We start from the raw sequence: 17,430 nt of genomic DNA on the forward strand, positions 1-17,430 counted from the left end.
GGGAACTAGGTCTCACATCCTACAACTAAAGCTCTCTTGTGTCACAGTGAAGATAGAAGATCCCACGTGCTGCAACAAAGACCCAGCACAGCCCAATAAATAAACAAATGAATGTTTTTGAAAATTAATTTTAAAAATAAAATAAAATTCAGAACCTCTTATAGATGGACATGGTGCAAGGTCATTTGCTCCCTGCTGTCATGAAGATGCATGGAACCCGTATGTAAATATAAGAGCTCTGTACACCCACGTGTACATTTGCAATGAGGACAGAGAGTGTGCTGAAGGCAGCCCCGAGGATTGGGACAGAGCTCGGCTTTGTGCTCTGGGTTGCTAAATTCCAGTTTTGGAGAGATCTTCAGGGGAAAGAAAGGCTGCTGCTTACTGTGTGTCCTCTGTATGTCAGATAACATCAGTTATCCCTAATTCTCATAGCAATTCTGCAAGGTCTGCAGTTTCAGAAGACTGTATAACCTGGATAGGTGACACGGCCAGTAAGCAACAGAAACAACTCAAATCCTTATCTGTCTGACCTCAAGGTTCAGTCTCTTTCCACTGGACCAGCAGCAGACAAACGACTGTCCGTGGCCAGCTCCAGTTGACCACGTTTATTTTTATCCCACCTGTGAGTCAATAATAACTTTTACATTTTTAAACAGTCAAAAATAAATAAATAAAGAGGATATTTTGTGACATGCGAAAATGGTGTGAAATTCACATTTCAGTGTCCATGAATAAATTTGTACTGGAACCCAGCCACACCTGTTTATTTACATATTGTCTATGGCTGATTTTCTGCTATGCTATTGTTGGCAGAGTTGAGTGACTGGGTGGGAAATCATATAGCCGCCAGAGGGTACAATACTTATTACCTGGTCCTTTTCAGAAAAACACTTTCCCACCTCTACTCTAGACCATGTAGCCTTGAAGGTGACCGAGGCCTCTACTTCTATAGATGAGGAAACACAAGTCCATAAAGATTGAACAGATTTGCGCCAAATTAATAATATTGGGAGAGACACCGGTCTAGCAAGGGAGGAGCACTAGGTGGCCCCCAAGGCAGGTTGGGAAGGGAGGTCAGCGTTGCTCGGTCCACGAGTCTGGCCGTGATGGAGAAGGTGAGCCGGTGGGGTAGGGGAGCGGGGAGGCCAGCAGGCATGCCAGCCCTGGAGTTTACACTGGAAACGGAGTCCCATCTGGAGGAAACGACAAGGGGGCAGGGTACTCAGAGAAGACCGTCTCATCCACAGCCCGGACGCTGGGTCCAAGGACAGGGTCAAGGTGGACGGAGCCACCAAGGAGGCCGGAATAAGTCACGAGCAGAAGCTCATCCTTCACCCAGTGAGACAGACATTAAACGTAAGAAAAACATTAAAAAAAGAGTGCTCCTGGCAAGGAAGCCTTCCTGAAGTACCACAAAGTGAAAAGGGCTTATGAAACTATTTATATGGCCTGGTCTCCACTTTCTGAATATAGATTTGTACATGTTTACATAAATTAAATGATTTGAATTGATATATACCAATACACCAAGGTAAAATGGTAGTTATGACTGAATGTAATCATAGGTGTTTTTTGTTTCTTTGTATCTGGGTATTTTCTGATCTTTCTGCAGTAAACTTTTATTGCTTTCTTAGCAATAAATAAAGTCATTTTGTAGTATTGGTCTGGGAATAGCAGATCAATAGAACAGAATAGAAAACTGGAAAAGAGATTCAATAGATATAAGAATCAGATATGTGATAAATGTGGAATTTGGAATCAATGGGAGAAAGATGGGTAATTCAGTACATTGCATAAGTTCAATTGGCTAAAAGTTTGGAAGATAAAGTTGAGCTCTAAATACATATAGACGTGGTACAAATGAAGAATGTTTACAACATATTAGTGAGAAAAAAGTTTACAAAATATGGTTTTTCAAAAGAAGCTACATATGTATATGCATGTGTATAAATCTTGTATGGATAGATGCTCGGAAAGATTGAGGGCAGGAGAAAAAGAGGGTGACAGAGGATGAGATGGTTGGATGGCCTCATCCATTCAATGGACATGAGTTTAAGCAAACTCCAGAAGATAGTGAAGGACAGGGAAGCCTGGCATGCTGCTATTCATGGAGTCACAGTCAGACACAACTGAGCAACTGAATAACATACATGAGTAGATAGATAGGTGATGGAGACAGATTTAAAATACAGATATCAGCTCAGTTCAGTAGTTCAGTCATGTCCGACCCTTTGTGACCCCATGGTCTGCAGCACGCCAGGCTTCCCTGTCCATCACCATCTCCCAGAGCTTACTCAAACTCATGTCCATTGAGTCGGTGATGCCAGATACATATACAGCTACATATACATACTAGAAACATAAAGAGAGATTCACATCAAACTTGTAACCATGGTTACTTCTACTGAGTGAGAGAGAAAAGAGGATGCTTTCACACCCTACATAATTATACACATTATATTGTTTGAATTTTTGTCTTGAGAATGTAATATGTGCAAAACTATAAAAATAAAAATGAAAGTCCTATAATCTCTAAAATAAACAGATCCTAGAAGATTCTTCAGTATGTCACCATGGAAGTGACCACAACAGCCCTCAAAATCCATTAGGTTGGTAAGGTTCAAGTTTGGCCTGAAGCTAGCTTATGGTACGGTGCCAGGATCAATTTCCTGATTTTGACAGTGAACCATATTATGTAAGATGCTGCCCCTGGGGGAATCTGGGTGATGGGTCCAGGGGAACCTCTATTTTTGTAACTTCTGGCTCATCTATAAACTATAATTAAAAGCTTTAAAATTTTTTAGGTTGAATTCTACGAATATGTCTATCCCAGACTGTTTTTGACCTATACAAATGGCAATCTCGTATAGCTAACTATATAATTAAAGAAAAGGCTTAAGTTAATCAATTGCGTGTGAACCTGTGTGGGGAATTTTGGTAACAGAAGTAGAGTGATCTGCACAGGGATGAGGATTCAGTGGCTCCGTGGGGCAGGGGTGGCCCTGGGGCGTCCTGGGGGTACCAGTCCACTTTATTCCGACCCACCTCAATCAGACAACAACTGTACCCTGATGCCCGGAAAGGTACACACCTCTCGACATGCAGCTTTCCACCCGGTTCCCCTCTCAATTTCCATCTCACGAAGCCATCAGTACAGGGCCACGCCACCCGCTCTGAGACAGGGCCCCACAGTGGTCAGTTCAAGTCAAAGGCGCAGCCAGGAGAGCGGGCCTCAGGGGGGCCCAGAACGAGAAGAGGAGCCTTGTGGCAACTGCTGCACAGAATCAAGGACCCCGGGTGCCCTGAGTCGCCAGGGAAGCCCAGAGAGAGGCTTAAAAAATAATCAAATGAATTAAAAATACAAACTGTAGTAAAACTGCAATATCTGGAACAACGGGAACACTACTAAGAGAGTAGAGAAAATCTGATGGCTCGTCACTGAAATTAAATGATTTCAGGTAATACAAGGTGTCCTGACCTGGACGCCAAAACAAGTGGGCTTTAGAGCAGTCAGCTGGGGAAATGTGGGCGGTCACCCGCCAAGCTGCAGTTTTATGCTCTGTGAGCTGGAGGGGCTGCCCAGGCTGGACCGAGGGCCACCCCACTGGTAGCACCACACCCCGGACTACGGCCCGCATCTCTCTGTGCCTGGACGTCTCCACTCTGCCTGTATCTCTCTGAGCTTCTAGGCCCCATCTCTTGAACCCTAGATTTCCAACCTAGTCTTTTCCCTCTAACTACATGCTTTGAAATCTAACCTTCCCTCAAAACCCCTGACCCGCCTAGAGATCAGTAAGTCACCCCGTAATCTTTCCCGAAGGCCTGGTGGCTGGGCAGCCTATAATTTCCTCGCCTCGCATCGCCAGCCCCACAGAGCACAGGGCTGTTCTCGGCAGCACAATTGCTGGTATTTAGCAGACTCTGGACCTGCTCGTCTCAGCACATGGTTTTCCACAGTCACAGTCCACAGAGCACCGTCTGGACCTCTCACGCTGAAACCAAGTTTGGGCAGAGGTCCAGGTTTGCAGAGAGTCAGAACCAAAGTTTGGTGGCCCCACCCCAAAACCCAGCAAGGATATCCAGGGAGGGCGCCACACATTTGAAAATGGAAAAGGCACCAAAGCTTTAACCATTCACCTTCTTCACCCCCCACCCCGTCCCTCCCCACAACTGGCTCCTCTTTTCCGCTCCCAAATAGCATAAGAAGCCCTTTTCTTTCCACGGGGACAGTCTGAAGACGGTTAACTCAGATTGCTAGTTAGTGCTAACCACAGTGAGGGAAAATGTCAGATATTAATGCTGCTTTTTTTATATGGCAGGGTGAGTATTCGGGGATAAGAATAAACTCTTATTGACAGGGTCAAACACCACAATATGTACATATCACTAAAGTGTGTTTGCAAAATAGGCAATAATGGCTCTAAATAGACTGTCTCGGAATGACTAATAAATAATAAGCATCTTGCCTTCAAAATTAACAACGGGGAAGAAGCGTATTATTTAGAGCACTGCAGTGAGAAGTGGCTTTCACCGGAGGGCCGGGGCCGTGGTAGGATGGGCCCAGACCCCGTCCCTGTTATTTAGAGCACTGCAGTGAGAAGTGGCTTTCACCGGAGGGCCGGGGCCGTGGCAGGATGGGCCCAGACCCCGTCCCTGTCCTCATGTTCCTTCCCACGCAGCGGGCCACGCGACGTGGTGACAAGAGCAAAGCTGCCCAAAGAGGTGACGTCGGAGAAGCTCAGAGGCTCGCCCTGGAGGGCACCTTCCTCTTCCTTGAGCCACAGCGTGCCTGGTCCTCCACTGGCCGTCACTGGTCCAGGTTCACACGAGGTAAAGAAAGAAGTGCCCACAGAACCGTCCCATCCGAGGACGCTCAGCCTCCGGGGTTGGGGCGGACACACAGCCCTTGAATGCAAGAGTCCAGCACGTCAGTCCCTCTTCTCTGCGACCTGGGATGACACCAGAGCTCGTGGGACAGCCCGTTCCTCTGTCTTGGACGTGGCAGCAGCCCTTCAGGCTCTCACCACAGGGATGAAAGGAGATAAATAACAGACCTGTGTCAATGTAAAATGAGATTCCATGAGACGCATAATGCAGTAATACGAGTAAGAAAGGCTGTGTTCCTTTTATTTTATTTTTTGGCTATTTGTTGTTGCTGTTCAGTCACCAAGTCGAACCCAACTCTTTGTGACTCCGTGGACTGCAGCATACCAGGCCTCCCTGTCCCCCACTACCTCCCTGAGTTTGCTCAAGTTCGTGTCCCTTGGATCAGTGATGCCATCCAGCCATCTCACCCCCTGTTGCCCTCTTTTCCTTCTGCCTTCAATCTCTCCCAGCATCAGGATCTCCATATTCCTTTTAAAATGATACTGTTATGATGCTAATAAAATCTATGAGGAATAGCTACTCTCAAAGTTAATAAGCACTGCCGTCTTTGCAGGACTGAACAGTTACCCCCTGACTGATATGAACACCAAACATATATGTTTATTCTTAGAGCTTGTCTGGTTTCCAAGTCCTTTTAATACAGCGGTCTGAACGGATGCTCAGTAAGGAAACCAGCAGAGAAACCCAAGCTCAAGGAAGCCAGCAGCTTCCCCAGGGTCACCGAGGTAATGGACACTATGGCTGCACTTTCAGTGCTCCATTGCCCTGTCGACAAAACCACGGTGACTCTGAAAAGAAGCCAGCACGTCTGGGCAGACCAGTATCGGCCGGTGGTTGTCCACTGTGGACAAAGATTCATCAGGACAAGGACTGTTGCTGGGCTTGCTTGCAACATCACGTGGAGAGTTCTAGAGGGTGGGGCTGAGTGCCCAGGCTCCCCCCGACACAGCATGGACCTCAGATCAGTAATTCGAGTGGGAGACGCTCCATCTTCGCTTTATTCTCAGGGCTGCGGGAAGGCAGGTTAGTCCCAGATCCTGTGATATCCCAGAGCTCACATCCTCCCCCTGGCTGTCACCACCTCATGTAAGTCCGCAAAAACCCCTGAGCCCTTTCCAGATTCTGATCCCACATCCCAAGCAGATGCAGTGATGAGGGGAAAGAAATCAGTCACGTAGCCAGATATTTTATTTGTTTGATACCAAGAGTAGGCACATGTGAAATTGCTCAGTTGAATGCATAAACTCAGTTTTTAATCCGAATATTTTTTCACTGGAAAGACAGCCATAGAGTCACAAAAGAAGCCTTTCTGCTCCCCTGTTTCCTCGTGTTAAAATTAGAGTTATTTCTGGAAGGCATTTTGGCATTATCCATCAAGTGCTTTAAAAATGTTTACACCCTTTGGCCAAGTAATTCCCTTTCTAAGAAACATGAGCAGAAATTCAGACAAAGAGACACACATGGAGATACCGCCCCTTACAACTGGGAAGAGTTAGCCATAAATGTCTGTGTTCATCATTAAAAGAAAGTGTGAACAATGATGGCTTCTTGGCAATGGGTTTACCATAGAACTTTACTTTTTTCTTTGTCTCAGTATTTTTCAAAATTCTCTGTAATGAGAAACAACCAAAATATCCATTGACAGGTGAATGGATAGACAAAATGGGGTAATACATACAGTAGAATATGGTTCATCCTTAGAAAGGAAGGAAATTCTGATATAGGCTACAATATGGATGAATCTTAAAGATACTAGGCAAAGTGAACTAAATCAGTCACAGAAAGATAAATGCGGTGTGATTCCACTTATATGAGGGCCCTTGAATAATTAAGTTCAAAGAGACTGAAAGGAGGGAGGTGGGTGCCAGAGGTTTGGCGGAGTGGATGGGGAGTTAGTGTTTCATGGGGACAGAGTTTCAGTTTGGGAAGAGGAGAAAGTTCTGGGGATGATGGTGGGGATGGTTGCACAAGAATGTGAAGAAGGGAGAGGCTCTTATTTAAGCGGAAAGAATGAAGTCGAATTATTTCCTTTTGATGAGTCGCTTTACATTTTGTACTCAGTATGAACCAAAGAGAGACAGCAAAGACAAAAAAGAAATTCCATATTTAAACTCAGGGTTAAAGTTACAAGAATAAGATACACTTGCCTTTTTAAAAAAAAAATCTGTTTTGCATAATGACAACAAAGAGAAAGTGAGGATCGTGTCACATTACCTGGGAGTTTTCCGGATGGCCGCACTTGTTCCCTGTGGGGAAGTGATGAGAACTGGCAAGACCACACCCCCCTTTCCAGTTCCACCATCACCACACGGAGGATGCGGCGGAGTCACCACCGCGTTCACCCCCAGGCCTTCCTGAGTCAACCTCGGCCGAGAAGCTGCTGTTTGAAGGCCACCTGGAGGGCTTCCCTGGGGGGCCAGTGGGTGCGACTCAGGGGACGTGGGTTCAGTCCCCCGATATGGAACTCAGATTCCACATGCCTCGGGGCAACTAAACCCGAGCGCCCCAACAGGGAAGCCTTTGGGCCGCAATGACGGCCTGGCACAGTCAAAAACAAAAAGCAATAACAAACAAAACACAGCTGAAGCGTGTGGCGACATGGTTCAGCCATGTTCAGCAGGTATAGACCAGCAGGAAATTGAAGCACGATTCCACTCACGTGCATGTATTGACCAAGAATCAGGTATTGAGTACTCACTCTAATGTTAGTCCCTTAGTCGGGTCTGACTCTTTTGTGACCCTGTGGATCGCAGCCCCCCAGGTTCCTCTGTCTATGGAGTTCTCCAAGCAGGAATACTGGAGTGGGCAGGCATTCCCTTCTCCAGGGGATCTTCCCCACCCGGGGCTCGAACCCGGGTCTCCCACATTGCTGGCAGATTCTCATCACCTGACCCACCGGGGAAGCCCACTATACAGTCAGTGCAAATGTTTCATTGCGGCAAAATACGGACAACATGAAATTTACCTTCTTAACCATTTTTAAGGGCACAGTCCAGTGGCATTAAGTACATTCATACTGTTGGGCAGTCCTCACTGCCATCCACCTACAGGCCTTTTCATCTTCACCATTAAACTCTCCCTTCCTCCCACTCCCAGGCTTGTCTCTACGAATCTCACTGATTTAGAAACCTCATGTAAATAGAATCGCAGAGTATTTGTCCTTTTGTGATTGGCTTATTTACTTAGCATAATGTCCTCAAGGGTCATCCATGTGGTAGCAGGTGTGAGAATTTCCTTCCTTTTTAAGGCATTCTACTGCATTTGTGTAGCACTGTTTATCCGTCTATCCATTGACGGACACTTGGATCGCTTCCACCTTTTGGCTGTTGGGAATAATGCTGCGATGAACTCAGGTATACAAACACTGGATGCAAATTTTAGTAGCTGCTGAGCTGTTTGTGTTCAGGAAAATTAAGTAGGTGACTTCTGTCTCATTGGTGCCAAGAAATCACTCATTTCGTGGAATCAGAAAATGGTAAAGCAGGAAGCTGTTATAAAACCATCATTTATGTCTGTCCATAGATGAGGAAAGGGACATGAAGTGACTTAACTAGAATGGCTTGGGAAATGATCAGTTCCTACATGTAGGGAGGGGAGAACCCCTCTCCCAGGCAAAAACATCCACCCAACTTGTCATACCACATATCTCAAATTCCTGACACTGGAGATTTATTTACTTAGATGAAGGTACTGGTCCTTTTACCAGGAGTCTCCTAATAAAACAAAAATAGCTCTGAGGGAAAGTCATTATTGACCCATATGCCTTGTCTTGAAAGACTGGTTTTCCACAGAACAGCAGACTTAGAGTCAGGTTCTCAGGGAAGAGCGTCCTCCCTGCGGGAGAGTCAGTGCAGAAGGCGGGAGGCAGGGTCACCGGGGATTTTAAGCACCGATATTCCCCAAGGAGACAGTCATCTCCCGAGAAGCTCCAGGCACCCAGCACCAGTCAGCGCCAGCGCTGAGAGCGAAGACCCGGAAGTGGGACGTGAGACGAGGCCAGCTAAAGCCCAACTCAGGCAACAGGACAATTTTCTCTCTGACGAGCTTGTTCCTAAATATTATACTTCCAGCCAAAGTACAGGTCTTCTTTAGATGACTTGGGGGCCATGAGTAAGTTCTGGATAATAACAAAATATTTTGTTAGGTTTCCTCAGCTATATAAAGAAAGATTTTTTTTTTCTTTCAAGAAAAACGGAAAATACTCACAAGGATCACCGACCGAGGGACTCATTTCTCTTCAGCAGGTTTCATCCTCTCCAGTGGTCAGACACCTTTCACGGTGGAGTTGAGGTAATTCTGTCAGTCAAAGGAGGTGTTTGCAGACCAGGAGAACTCCAGCATAACACAGCCCACGGGCACAAGCAGCTGAATACTCCTCAGGTCAGAAGGTGCTTTCCATAAACATAGTAACCATATTGGTTCCATAATAACAAGGTTGGGTTCTTAACGGGGGAGTGTTATTTCTGCATCCAATGCCAAAGTCGTGAGGTGGTTCTAAGGGATCTCTGGAAGCACAAAGGGTTAGAAAAGAGGGCTATGGGAGCCCAAGGAAAACCGACACCTACCAGTGAACTTGACAAGAAACACAAACAAGGTACAGAGATGTTTGCAATCCTCTTTCAGAGAACACCAGAAACCCTTTTACTTGTTAAAATGACAGAAACAACTAATTGGGCAATAGGACAAGTGAATGTACTGTTTTATATGCAGAAAATTTGAGAGGATATGGAAATCGAGTCATTAAAACAGAGCCAGGACATCCCCGGTGGTCGGTGGTCGGTGGTCGGGCGGTTAAGAATCCAGGTTTCCACAATAAGGGGTGTGGCTTCAACCCCTGGTCAGGGAAGTTCCGTATGACACGTGGTGCAGCCAAAAAAATTTTTTTAGTAAAAGAGAGTCAGATACTAGTAATTAGGGACATTTGTACTCATTAGGTATATAGGTTCTGAAACTAGGAATCTACCACGCTCCGATGAAAATCCAGAAAATAGTGTTTCCACATTCCTGCCATGGTGATGTGTATAGTACGTGCTAAGTAAAGTCCACACTCACAAAATCGATTCACATCACATTAGCCTCAGCAATAAAAATAAAACAGTAACATTAATCCAATTCCCGCGGTGGTAATGTTTGATTTGCTTCACTGGCAAGTTAATTGAGTCCCCATCTGCTTTATTTGCTCACATTTCCCAGGAGGCCAAGCTCACGATGTGTCTTAAAGAGGTTCCCAGAGGCCTCCTTATCCGCCGCGTCGTACAGCCTAAGAGGCACGCTGGATAGTTTTCAGCCAACCCCGCACTGACAGAGCCAGAGAACAATCCTTCCTTCGGGTCCTATAGCAGTGTTGATGGCCACTGAGGGCCGAGATACGATTGCCAGAGATGTTAGTAAAAGCACTAGAAGGCTGGGCTTTTTACTTTTCCATTAAAAAATTTTATATACGAAACAGACTCCTATGTGCTTTCTTGTTATAAAACACTAAATAAAAGAAAGCACAGAGCACTTCTCTTATCAGTGTGGTATAGATTCTTCTAGCATCTTTTCTAAGCATCTCTACATCTCTCCTATACTGTTCTACAATGAATGTGTTCTGTTTAACAGGAATGACTCAGATCCTAGGTCTGCTGTAAATTCCCTGTAAGCTTTGGAGCAAAAATGTGAGATAGGGGTTTGGCCCCCACAGCATCTCTTCATCCTGGTCTCTCAGTCTAGCCCCTCTCGTTTGAGCTAAAAGTCATATCAAAGTAAAGGAACTGTCTGTCTCTACAAACCTTGTTCCACGAGGGGTGGGCTCTGGCCAGACCAGAAGCCAGGCTGGAGAGCAGAGGTCCTGTGAAGGTGGCAGGCGAGAGAAATCGTGTCCAGGAAGCCGGCGGGGGACGGTCCTGACCACCCTGAGGAGCCGAGGCCTCAGGACCAACAGACCGATGGGGACGGGATGTGATGTGCGGGCTGGCCTCAAGAGGTGTGGTCCAGAAGGGGGTGCACTGAAAGGAGGCCATGGGAGGTGAGGGCACAGTGAGCGGTGAGAAAGCAGAAAAGTGAGAGCGGAATAGGGCAGCCTTGAGAGGAACTTCTGGGCTCCTCCTGGGGGCCTGAGAGCGGCAAGGGGGCCCTGGTGACCCACAATGGGCAGAAGGTAGTACTATGACAGAAATAGGCTTGGTGGGTTCAGATGGGACAAACATACTTCATGGAAAAGACAATGGTCGACTTTTCCTCCTGCTGACTATGGTGGGTCCGTGAAGGAGAAAGGTGTCTAGGTGAGAAAGTCAGCTACTGAAAGCCCCCTAAGTAGGCCCCACCCCACCTTCCTTTGGGTCACACTTGTTTAACTCCCCACTAGGCTCTGCGCCCCCTAAGGGAAGCCCATTGGTCTTTGTCACCCTGTAGCACTTCCCAGGGTATTCAAAAGCTATCAGGTTGGGAAAACAGCCAGCTCCAGCTTTCGTAGCCAACCCAGAATTCCAGCTACAGCAGGGACCAGAGCAGCAGAGGCGCTGAGGTCAGCCCAGGCTCCCTGAAGGCTACCTGCTCAGGGAAGGCAAGGCTGCTGAGAGAAGCATCTAGAATGGTCAGAGAGGTGGGCTCTGTCCAAGATGCCCTGGAAGGAGGGAGCAACAAATGAGGAAAGATGGAGCAAAGCTATGTATCCGAGCCCAAGACAGGAAACTCTGGGCCATCTTCATGGAGAGCGTTCATAAAACTACGCGTGCATGCATGCCAGGTTGTTTCGGCAGTGTCCGACTCCCGACTCTTTTCAATCTTGTGAACTGTGGCCCCCCAGGCTCCTCTGTCCATGGGGATTCTCCAGGCAAGAGAACTGGAATGGGTTGCCATGCTCTTCTCCAAGGGATCTTCCCAACCCAGGGATCGAACCCACATTTCTCACATCTCCTGCATCGGGCAGGCGGGTTCTTTATCACTAGGGCCACCTGGGAAGCCCTGTACAAAGGTAAATGGAACTTAGGCCTCAGGGAGGAAGGAACAGGGGAACAAAATCCCTGTAACTTAGAAGTGTTAAAAGCCGCATAAAAACATCTGGAGATACCATGACTCCTTTTCGGCGTGGGAGCAAATATGAAAACCAGTGGATTAAATTAAGATCTCACATGGCATGATGCAGGCTCTACTCTGGAGGAAGCTTCAATGAGTGTCCCTGGAAGGATCGGGGCTCGAGGTCGACCAGGTGGCCCATCTGATCATCTGGCTGATTCATGGGCTGAGAATAGTGAGGGCATTCATTTCAACCAAGGTCAGAGACAACAGAAGTCAAGAACAAAGATGGACCGAAGGCTTTTGTCCAGGAAAAGCAGATTCTGCCAGGGATGGGGGCTGGCGCCTCTGCCCAATCTGCCCCCAAAACAACAGGAATACAAGTCTCTCAAAAAGTGGACAAACAGGGATGTCCCTTGTGGTCCAGTAGGTAGGACTCGAGGCTTCCACTGCAGGGGGCATGGTTTCTATCCCTGGTTGGGGAGCTAAGATCCTGCATGCCATGGGGTGAGGTCCAAAAAAAAAAAAAACACACAGACAAATACACAGAATGATGGATGGGAGGGGCATTATTGGATGTGTTTTCAATGTAAAATGACGACCATAAAGTCACCTGTGCCGACAACACTTTTGGAGGTGCCTTGAGGGGTCCTCCATGCGAAGGTCCTCTGTGGGGTGGCAGCACACGGAGACCAGGGGGCCAAGTTTGGGGGACACCCTGTCCCTCCAGGCACTTCAGCAGAAGCCCCCTGGGAGGGCCTTGCGGGTCTCAGGGTCAATCTGTCTCCGGGCTGCTGTGGCCTGTAGACAACACTAGATACATAATAAATCTCTCTTATTCTATCCTTTTTCTCTCTCAAGGCTGCAGTCTGCCACCCATTTTTTCCCCCTGCTGTTGTCACGGCCAGATTCACAATCTGAATTCCTTCCAGCTTTCTGAGGCGAGGCCTGTGGCTCTCATCTTGAACAAGGAAGTGTGACTTGGCATCAGACTTTTTTTTGAGGAGTTGGAGCTAAGAATTGGTGGAGGAGGGGTGAGGAGAAGGGCTCCGCAAGTTCAGAAATGAGAAGGACAGTGGAAGGAGAAGCACAAAGGGACATTCATTTACCTGGATTTCCTTTTCTTTATTTCCTCTTTCCACGCACTCTGCTTCATCATATTTCCTCTTAGCAGTAAGAACCAAACATCTCCCAGCTCATGCTATTTAACTAATTTCACCACCTCAGTCTTAGCCCCACACTTATAAAATGGTAATAAGAGTAATGCCTAAGGGTAGCATTTAAAAAAAAAAAAGCTAAATGTTAGTGATGCTAACTCTGAAATAGTGTTTGGCACTTAAACTCCAAGCATTTGATTTTTCAAGTTTTCATGATTACTTCACCAAAATCGGGTGGCATAAACACTGCTTTTGCGTAAAACGGTTTTTGGTGTTTCTTCTTTAAATTCCTTTTTAATTGGAGGATAATTGGTTTGCAATGTTGTGTTGGTTTCTGCCATGCAACATGAATCAGCCCCAAGCACACATGTGTTCCCTCCAACCTGAATCTCCTTCCCACCCCTTCATCCCACAGCCCCTCTAAGTTGTCACGGAGCACCGGATTGAGCTCCCTGTTGTCTAAAACGGTTTTGCAGACAATGATTGTTAAGCAATTGCATTGTTAAATTTCATGCCATTCAATCTCACTGAAAAGCAGATTGATAAAAATCAGCCTGGCCAGTTTCTGGACACTATCCTCTCTGCCATGGGACAGGACTCCAGGGCAGTCTGTATCTTTTGACCCATCCCACCCAGAGGCCCTCCAGCTACCTGCCTCCCCCAGGAAGATTCCCTGGGAGAGACACACGGGGAAATGATATGCCCAGGGTACAGGAGGGGCCTTTGCTTTGGGAGAATAGCTGTGGAGCCTTGGGGAACAGCCTTGGAGTCACGAGCAGAAAGGACTTTTCCTTCTTTCAACATCCAACAAATACTGTGTGCAGGACAGACCATGCTGAGCAAGGAACACTGCCACAACTGGGAACACCATGAAGAGCCATCCTGGACCTCCAGGCTCCCTGGGCAGGGAGGTATCTGGCAGGAAGGCAGTTACAACCCAATGTAGAAGCTACTGAACCCAAAAGAAGCCCAGACTCTACGTGAGCACATCAGAGCAGAGCCTACACCAGGCTAGGGTAGAGCAGGAATCAGGGAAGACTGCCTGGAGGAGGTGAACTTTGGCACCTCCATCCATTCAACTGAAATTGAGTACACTGCTCTGAGAGCTGAGATAGAGCAGAGGACCCAAGACTTGAGATCCTCCTCTCTACAAACTCACATCCCTCTAGAGGGCAGCGGATTGTGCCAGAGAGTTACCTTGTGGCCAGAGAGGCCTGAGGAAGCTGAGACCTGATGATAAGATGGAGGGAAAGGCTTCTCGGGCAGAGGAAATGGCCTGTAGCAGCAAGCATCGGGTGCTTCTGGGAATGCGAAGGAAAGCCCAGAACACGGCAAGGTGCAGCATGAAGGGAACGAGGTCAAAGACAAGAACCAGATCACACAAACCTCCACAGACGGTGGTCACAAGCTTGGATTTTACCGTAGTCATCATGGAAAGTGAAGGTGACGCAATCAGATCTGTGTTTTAAAGTGACCATCTCAGCTGCCTGGTGAGGGAACGGCACAGAGAGAAAGAGCACTTGAAACAAGCAGTACATGCGAAGGCCCCGGCAAAGGCCCCCAGCAGTCCATGCGAAGGCCCCGGCAGAGGCCCCCAGCAGTACACGCGAAGGCCCCGGCAGAGGCCCCCAGCAGTACACGCGAAGGCCCCGGCAGAGGCCCCCAGCAGTACATGCAAAGGCCCCGGCGAGGCGGCTCCTGCGAGGGGGAGTGAGGCCTCCTGTGTGGCCAGGGGCAGAGCTGTGGGCTGGGGCCAGACCACCAAGGTTCCCATGGGCCACTGGAGGCCTGCAAGGAGGGTTGATGTCCCCAGACTGACTCAACTCATGCGATGATTTTTTGATTGGTGGGTGGGATTAAGTCATGGATTCCAAAACAGCAAGGACCCTGCATGTGGAATAAATTCTGTCTTCAAAGACCGAAAATATACAATCTTTCAGAGTTACCAAAATTCATGAATAGTTCTCACTTTCTTAGACATGAAACAAGAGTTTCCTCAATCTCTAGAGTTCACTGGGTAAAGAAGGGGAGTAACGACCCACTATGTAATTAATTTATTGTTGTTGCCATTATTTTATTGTTGTTTTCGTTCAACATTTACTTACTTGTTTGGCTGCGCTGGGTCTTAGTTGTGGCACCTAGGATCTTTGAGTTCTGGCCTGTGGGATCTAGTTCCCTGAACAGGAATTGAGCCTCTGTCCCCTGCATTGGGAGTGCAGAGTCTTAGCCACTAGGCCACCAGCGGAGTCCCTGTTGTTATTTTACTTGTATTTCACGCTGAACACTCGCTGCCACATGGGCGTCTTGGCCCCGTGAAGCCGGACTGCTCACGGTCTTCCCCAAGCCATCTCCTTCTGAAGTTCTCCATGATAGCAGGACCCGCATTCACCCAGCGTGGATCACCCATCACTCTCAACTCTTCCCTGGTTAATTGAGGCCCTCGTGTGTCATTTCCTCGGTGTCCCTGGCATCTCTCCCCTCCTCAGCGTCTCCACGACCGCTGTCCGAATTATAGCTCTCACTCATCTCCGCTGTGGCAGCTGACTGACTGCCAGTCTGCTCCTCCGCTGTATTTCTTTATTCTCTCTTTGGGCTCATTTCAGCTCCCAACCTCTGCCTTTAAGCTGAACCCATGCTGCTCAAAGTAAAAAGAGCCACTAGATTAGAATTTTCTCAACTTCCCAAAATATGAAGGCAATGAAAATGTGGAACTGAAGAAAGAGCAACAGGCAAAGCAGGAGTCTTCCCTATTATAAACCTTAGGGTAAAATCTAAACAAGAATCATCCACTGGGTAGACGATTCCCACTTGACCTACTGAGCACTTGAAATGCGAGTGTTCTAAACTGAGGCATGCTGAGGACTGATGCTGAAGCTGAAGCTCCGATACTTTGGCCAACCTTACGTGAAGAGTCAACACATTGGAAAAGACCCTGATGCTGGGAAAGATTGAGGGCAAGAGGAGAAGGAGCAGCAGAGAATGACATTGTTGGACGTGAGTTTGAGCAACTCTGGGAGAGAGTGAAGGACAGGGAACCTGGTGTGCTGCAGTCCATGCGGTCAAAAAGAGTCGGACACGACTGAGCAACAGAAGCGTAAAATGTACCCTTGAAAGATTTTATGCAAGAAAAAGGGATGTAAATAATTTTTGCATAGAGAGTACATTGAAATGCTAATACTCCGGATGCTTGGGTTAAGTAATACATACTCTTAAAGTTAATTTTATTTGTTTCATCTTCCCTGTTTTTAATGTGGCAACAAGACAAATTTACATATTCAGCTTGTATTCTGACTACCATTACATTTCAATTAAACTGTGCTGGCCTGAAATAATTGGAGATCTGTGGCAATAAAACGTAAGGTTATTGTTAAGAATTATTCCTAAGAGAGCAATGGAAGGCAGCAAGAAAAGACTAAAAGCCCAATGGGAAAAAAACAGCAAAAGATCTGGACATACATTTCTCCAAACAAGATGCACAATAGCCAACACTTAATATCGTTACTTACCGGGGAAATGCAAATGAAAATCGATAAAACACCACTTCATACTCACCAGGATGGCCATATTTTTTTAAGGGGAAAATTGTAAGTGTTAGAAAGGATGTGAAGAAATAGGAACCCTGTGCGCTATTGGTGTAAACATACAATGGTGCAGGCACTGTGGGAAACAGTTTAGCAGTTCCTTGAAATGCTACACAGGGAGTTATCACGTGACCCAGCAATTCTACTCCTAGAAAGATGAAAACATCTTCACAGAAAAGGTTGTGTAAGATAGATTCTCTGGAGGTCCACTGGTTAGGATTCCATGCTTTGCTGCAGGAGGCACAGGTTCAATCCTTAGTCAGGGAATTAAGATCCCACAGGTAGTGTGGCGCAGGCAAAAAAAAATTTTTTTAAGCTGAACAAGGATATTCACAGCAGTGTCATTCATTATAGCCAATTAGTGGAAACAACTAAATACCCCTCAACTGTTGAATAGATAAACAAATCATGACATATCCAAACAACAGAATATTACATGGTTATAAATAAAAATGAAGCACCGAAGAATTGATGCTTTTGAACTGTGGTGTTGGAGAAAACTCTTGAGAGTCCCTTGGACTGCAAAGAGATCCAACCAGTCCATCCTAAAGGAGATCAGTCCTGGGTGTTCATTGGAAGAACTGATGCTAAAGCTGAAACTCCAGTACTTTGGCCACCTCATGTGAAGAGTTGACTCATCGGAAAAGACCCTGATGCTGGGAGGGATTGGGGGCAGGAGGAGAAGGGGACTACAGAGGATGAGATGGCTGGATGGCATCACCGACCTGATGGACATGGGTTTGGGTGGACTCCGGGAGTTGGTGATGGACAGGGAGGCCTGGTGTGCTGCGATTCATGGGGTCACA

The 17,430-nt window shown here is 47.0% G+C and overlaps 1 long non-coding RNA gene across 1 annotated transcript; it reads right to left on the bottom strand.

Annotated features, from left to right (window-relative positions):
- Positions 1-4,296: 4,296 nt before the first annotated feature.
- Positions 4,297-9,488, bottom strand: LOC139031522 (uncharacterized). The gene is made up of 2 exons (XR_011484021.1): positions 9,097-9,488; positions 4,297-5,057 (listed from the first exon to the last, which is right to left on the bottom strand). It is a non-coding gene; the product is annotated as an uncharacterized lncRNA (long non-coding RNA).
- Positions 9,489-17,430: the final 7,942 nt, after the last annotated feature.

The sequence above is a fragment of the Odocoileus virginianus genome, chromosome 27 (genome assembly GCF_023699985.2).
Source record: "Odocoileus virginianus isolate 20LAN1187 ecotype Illinois chromosome 27, Ovbor_1.2, whole genome shotgun sequence".
Classification (NCBI taxonomy): domain Eukaryota; kingdom Metazoa; phylum Chordata; class Mammalia; order Artiodactyla; family Cervidae; genus Odocoileus; species Odocoileus virginianus.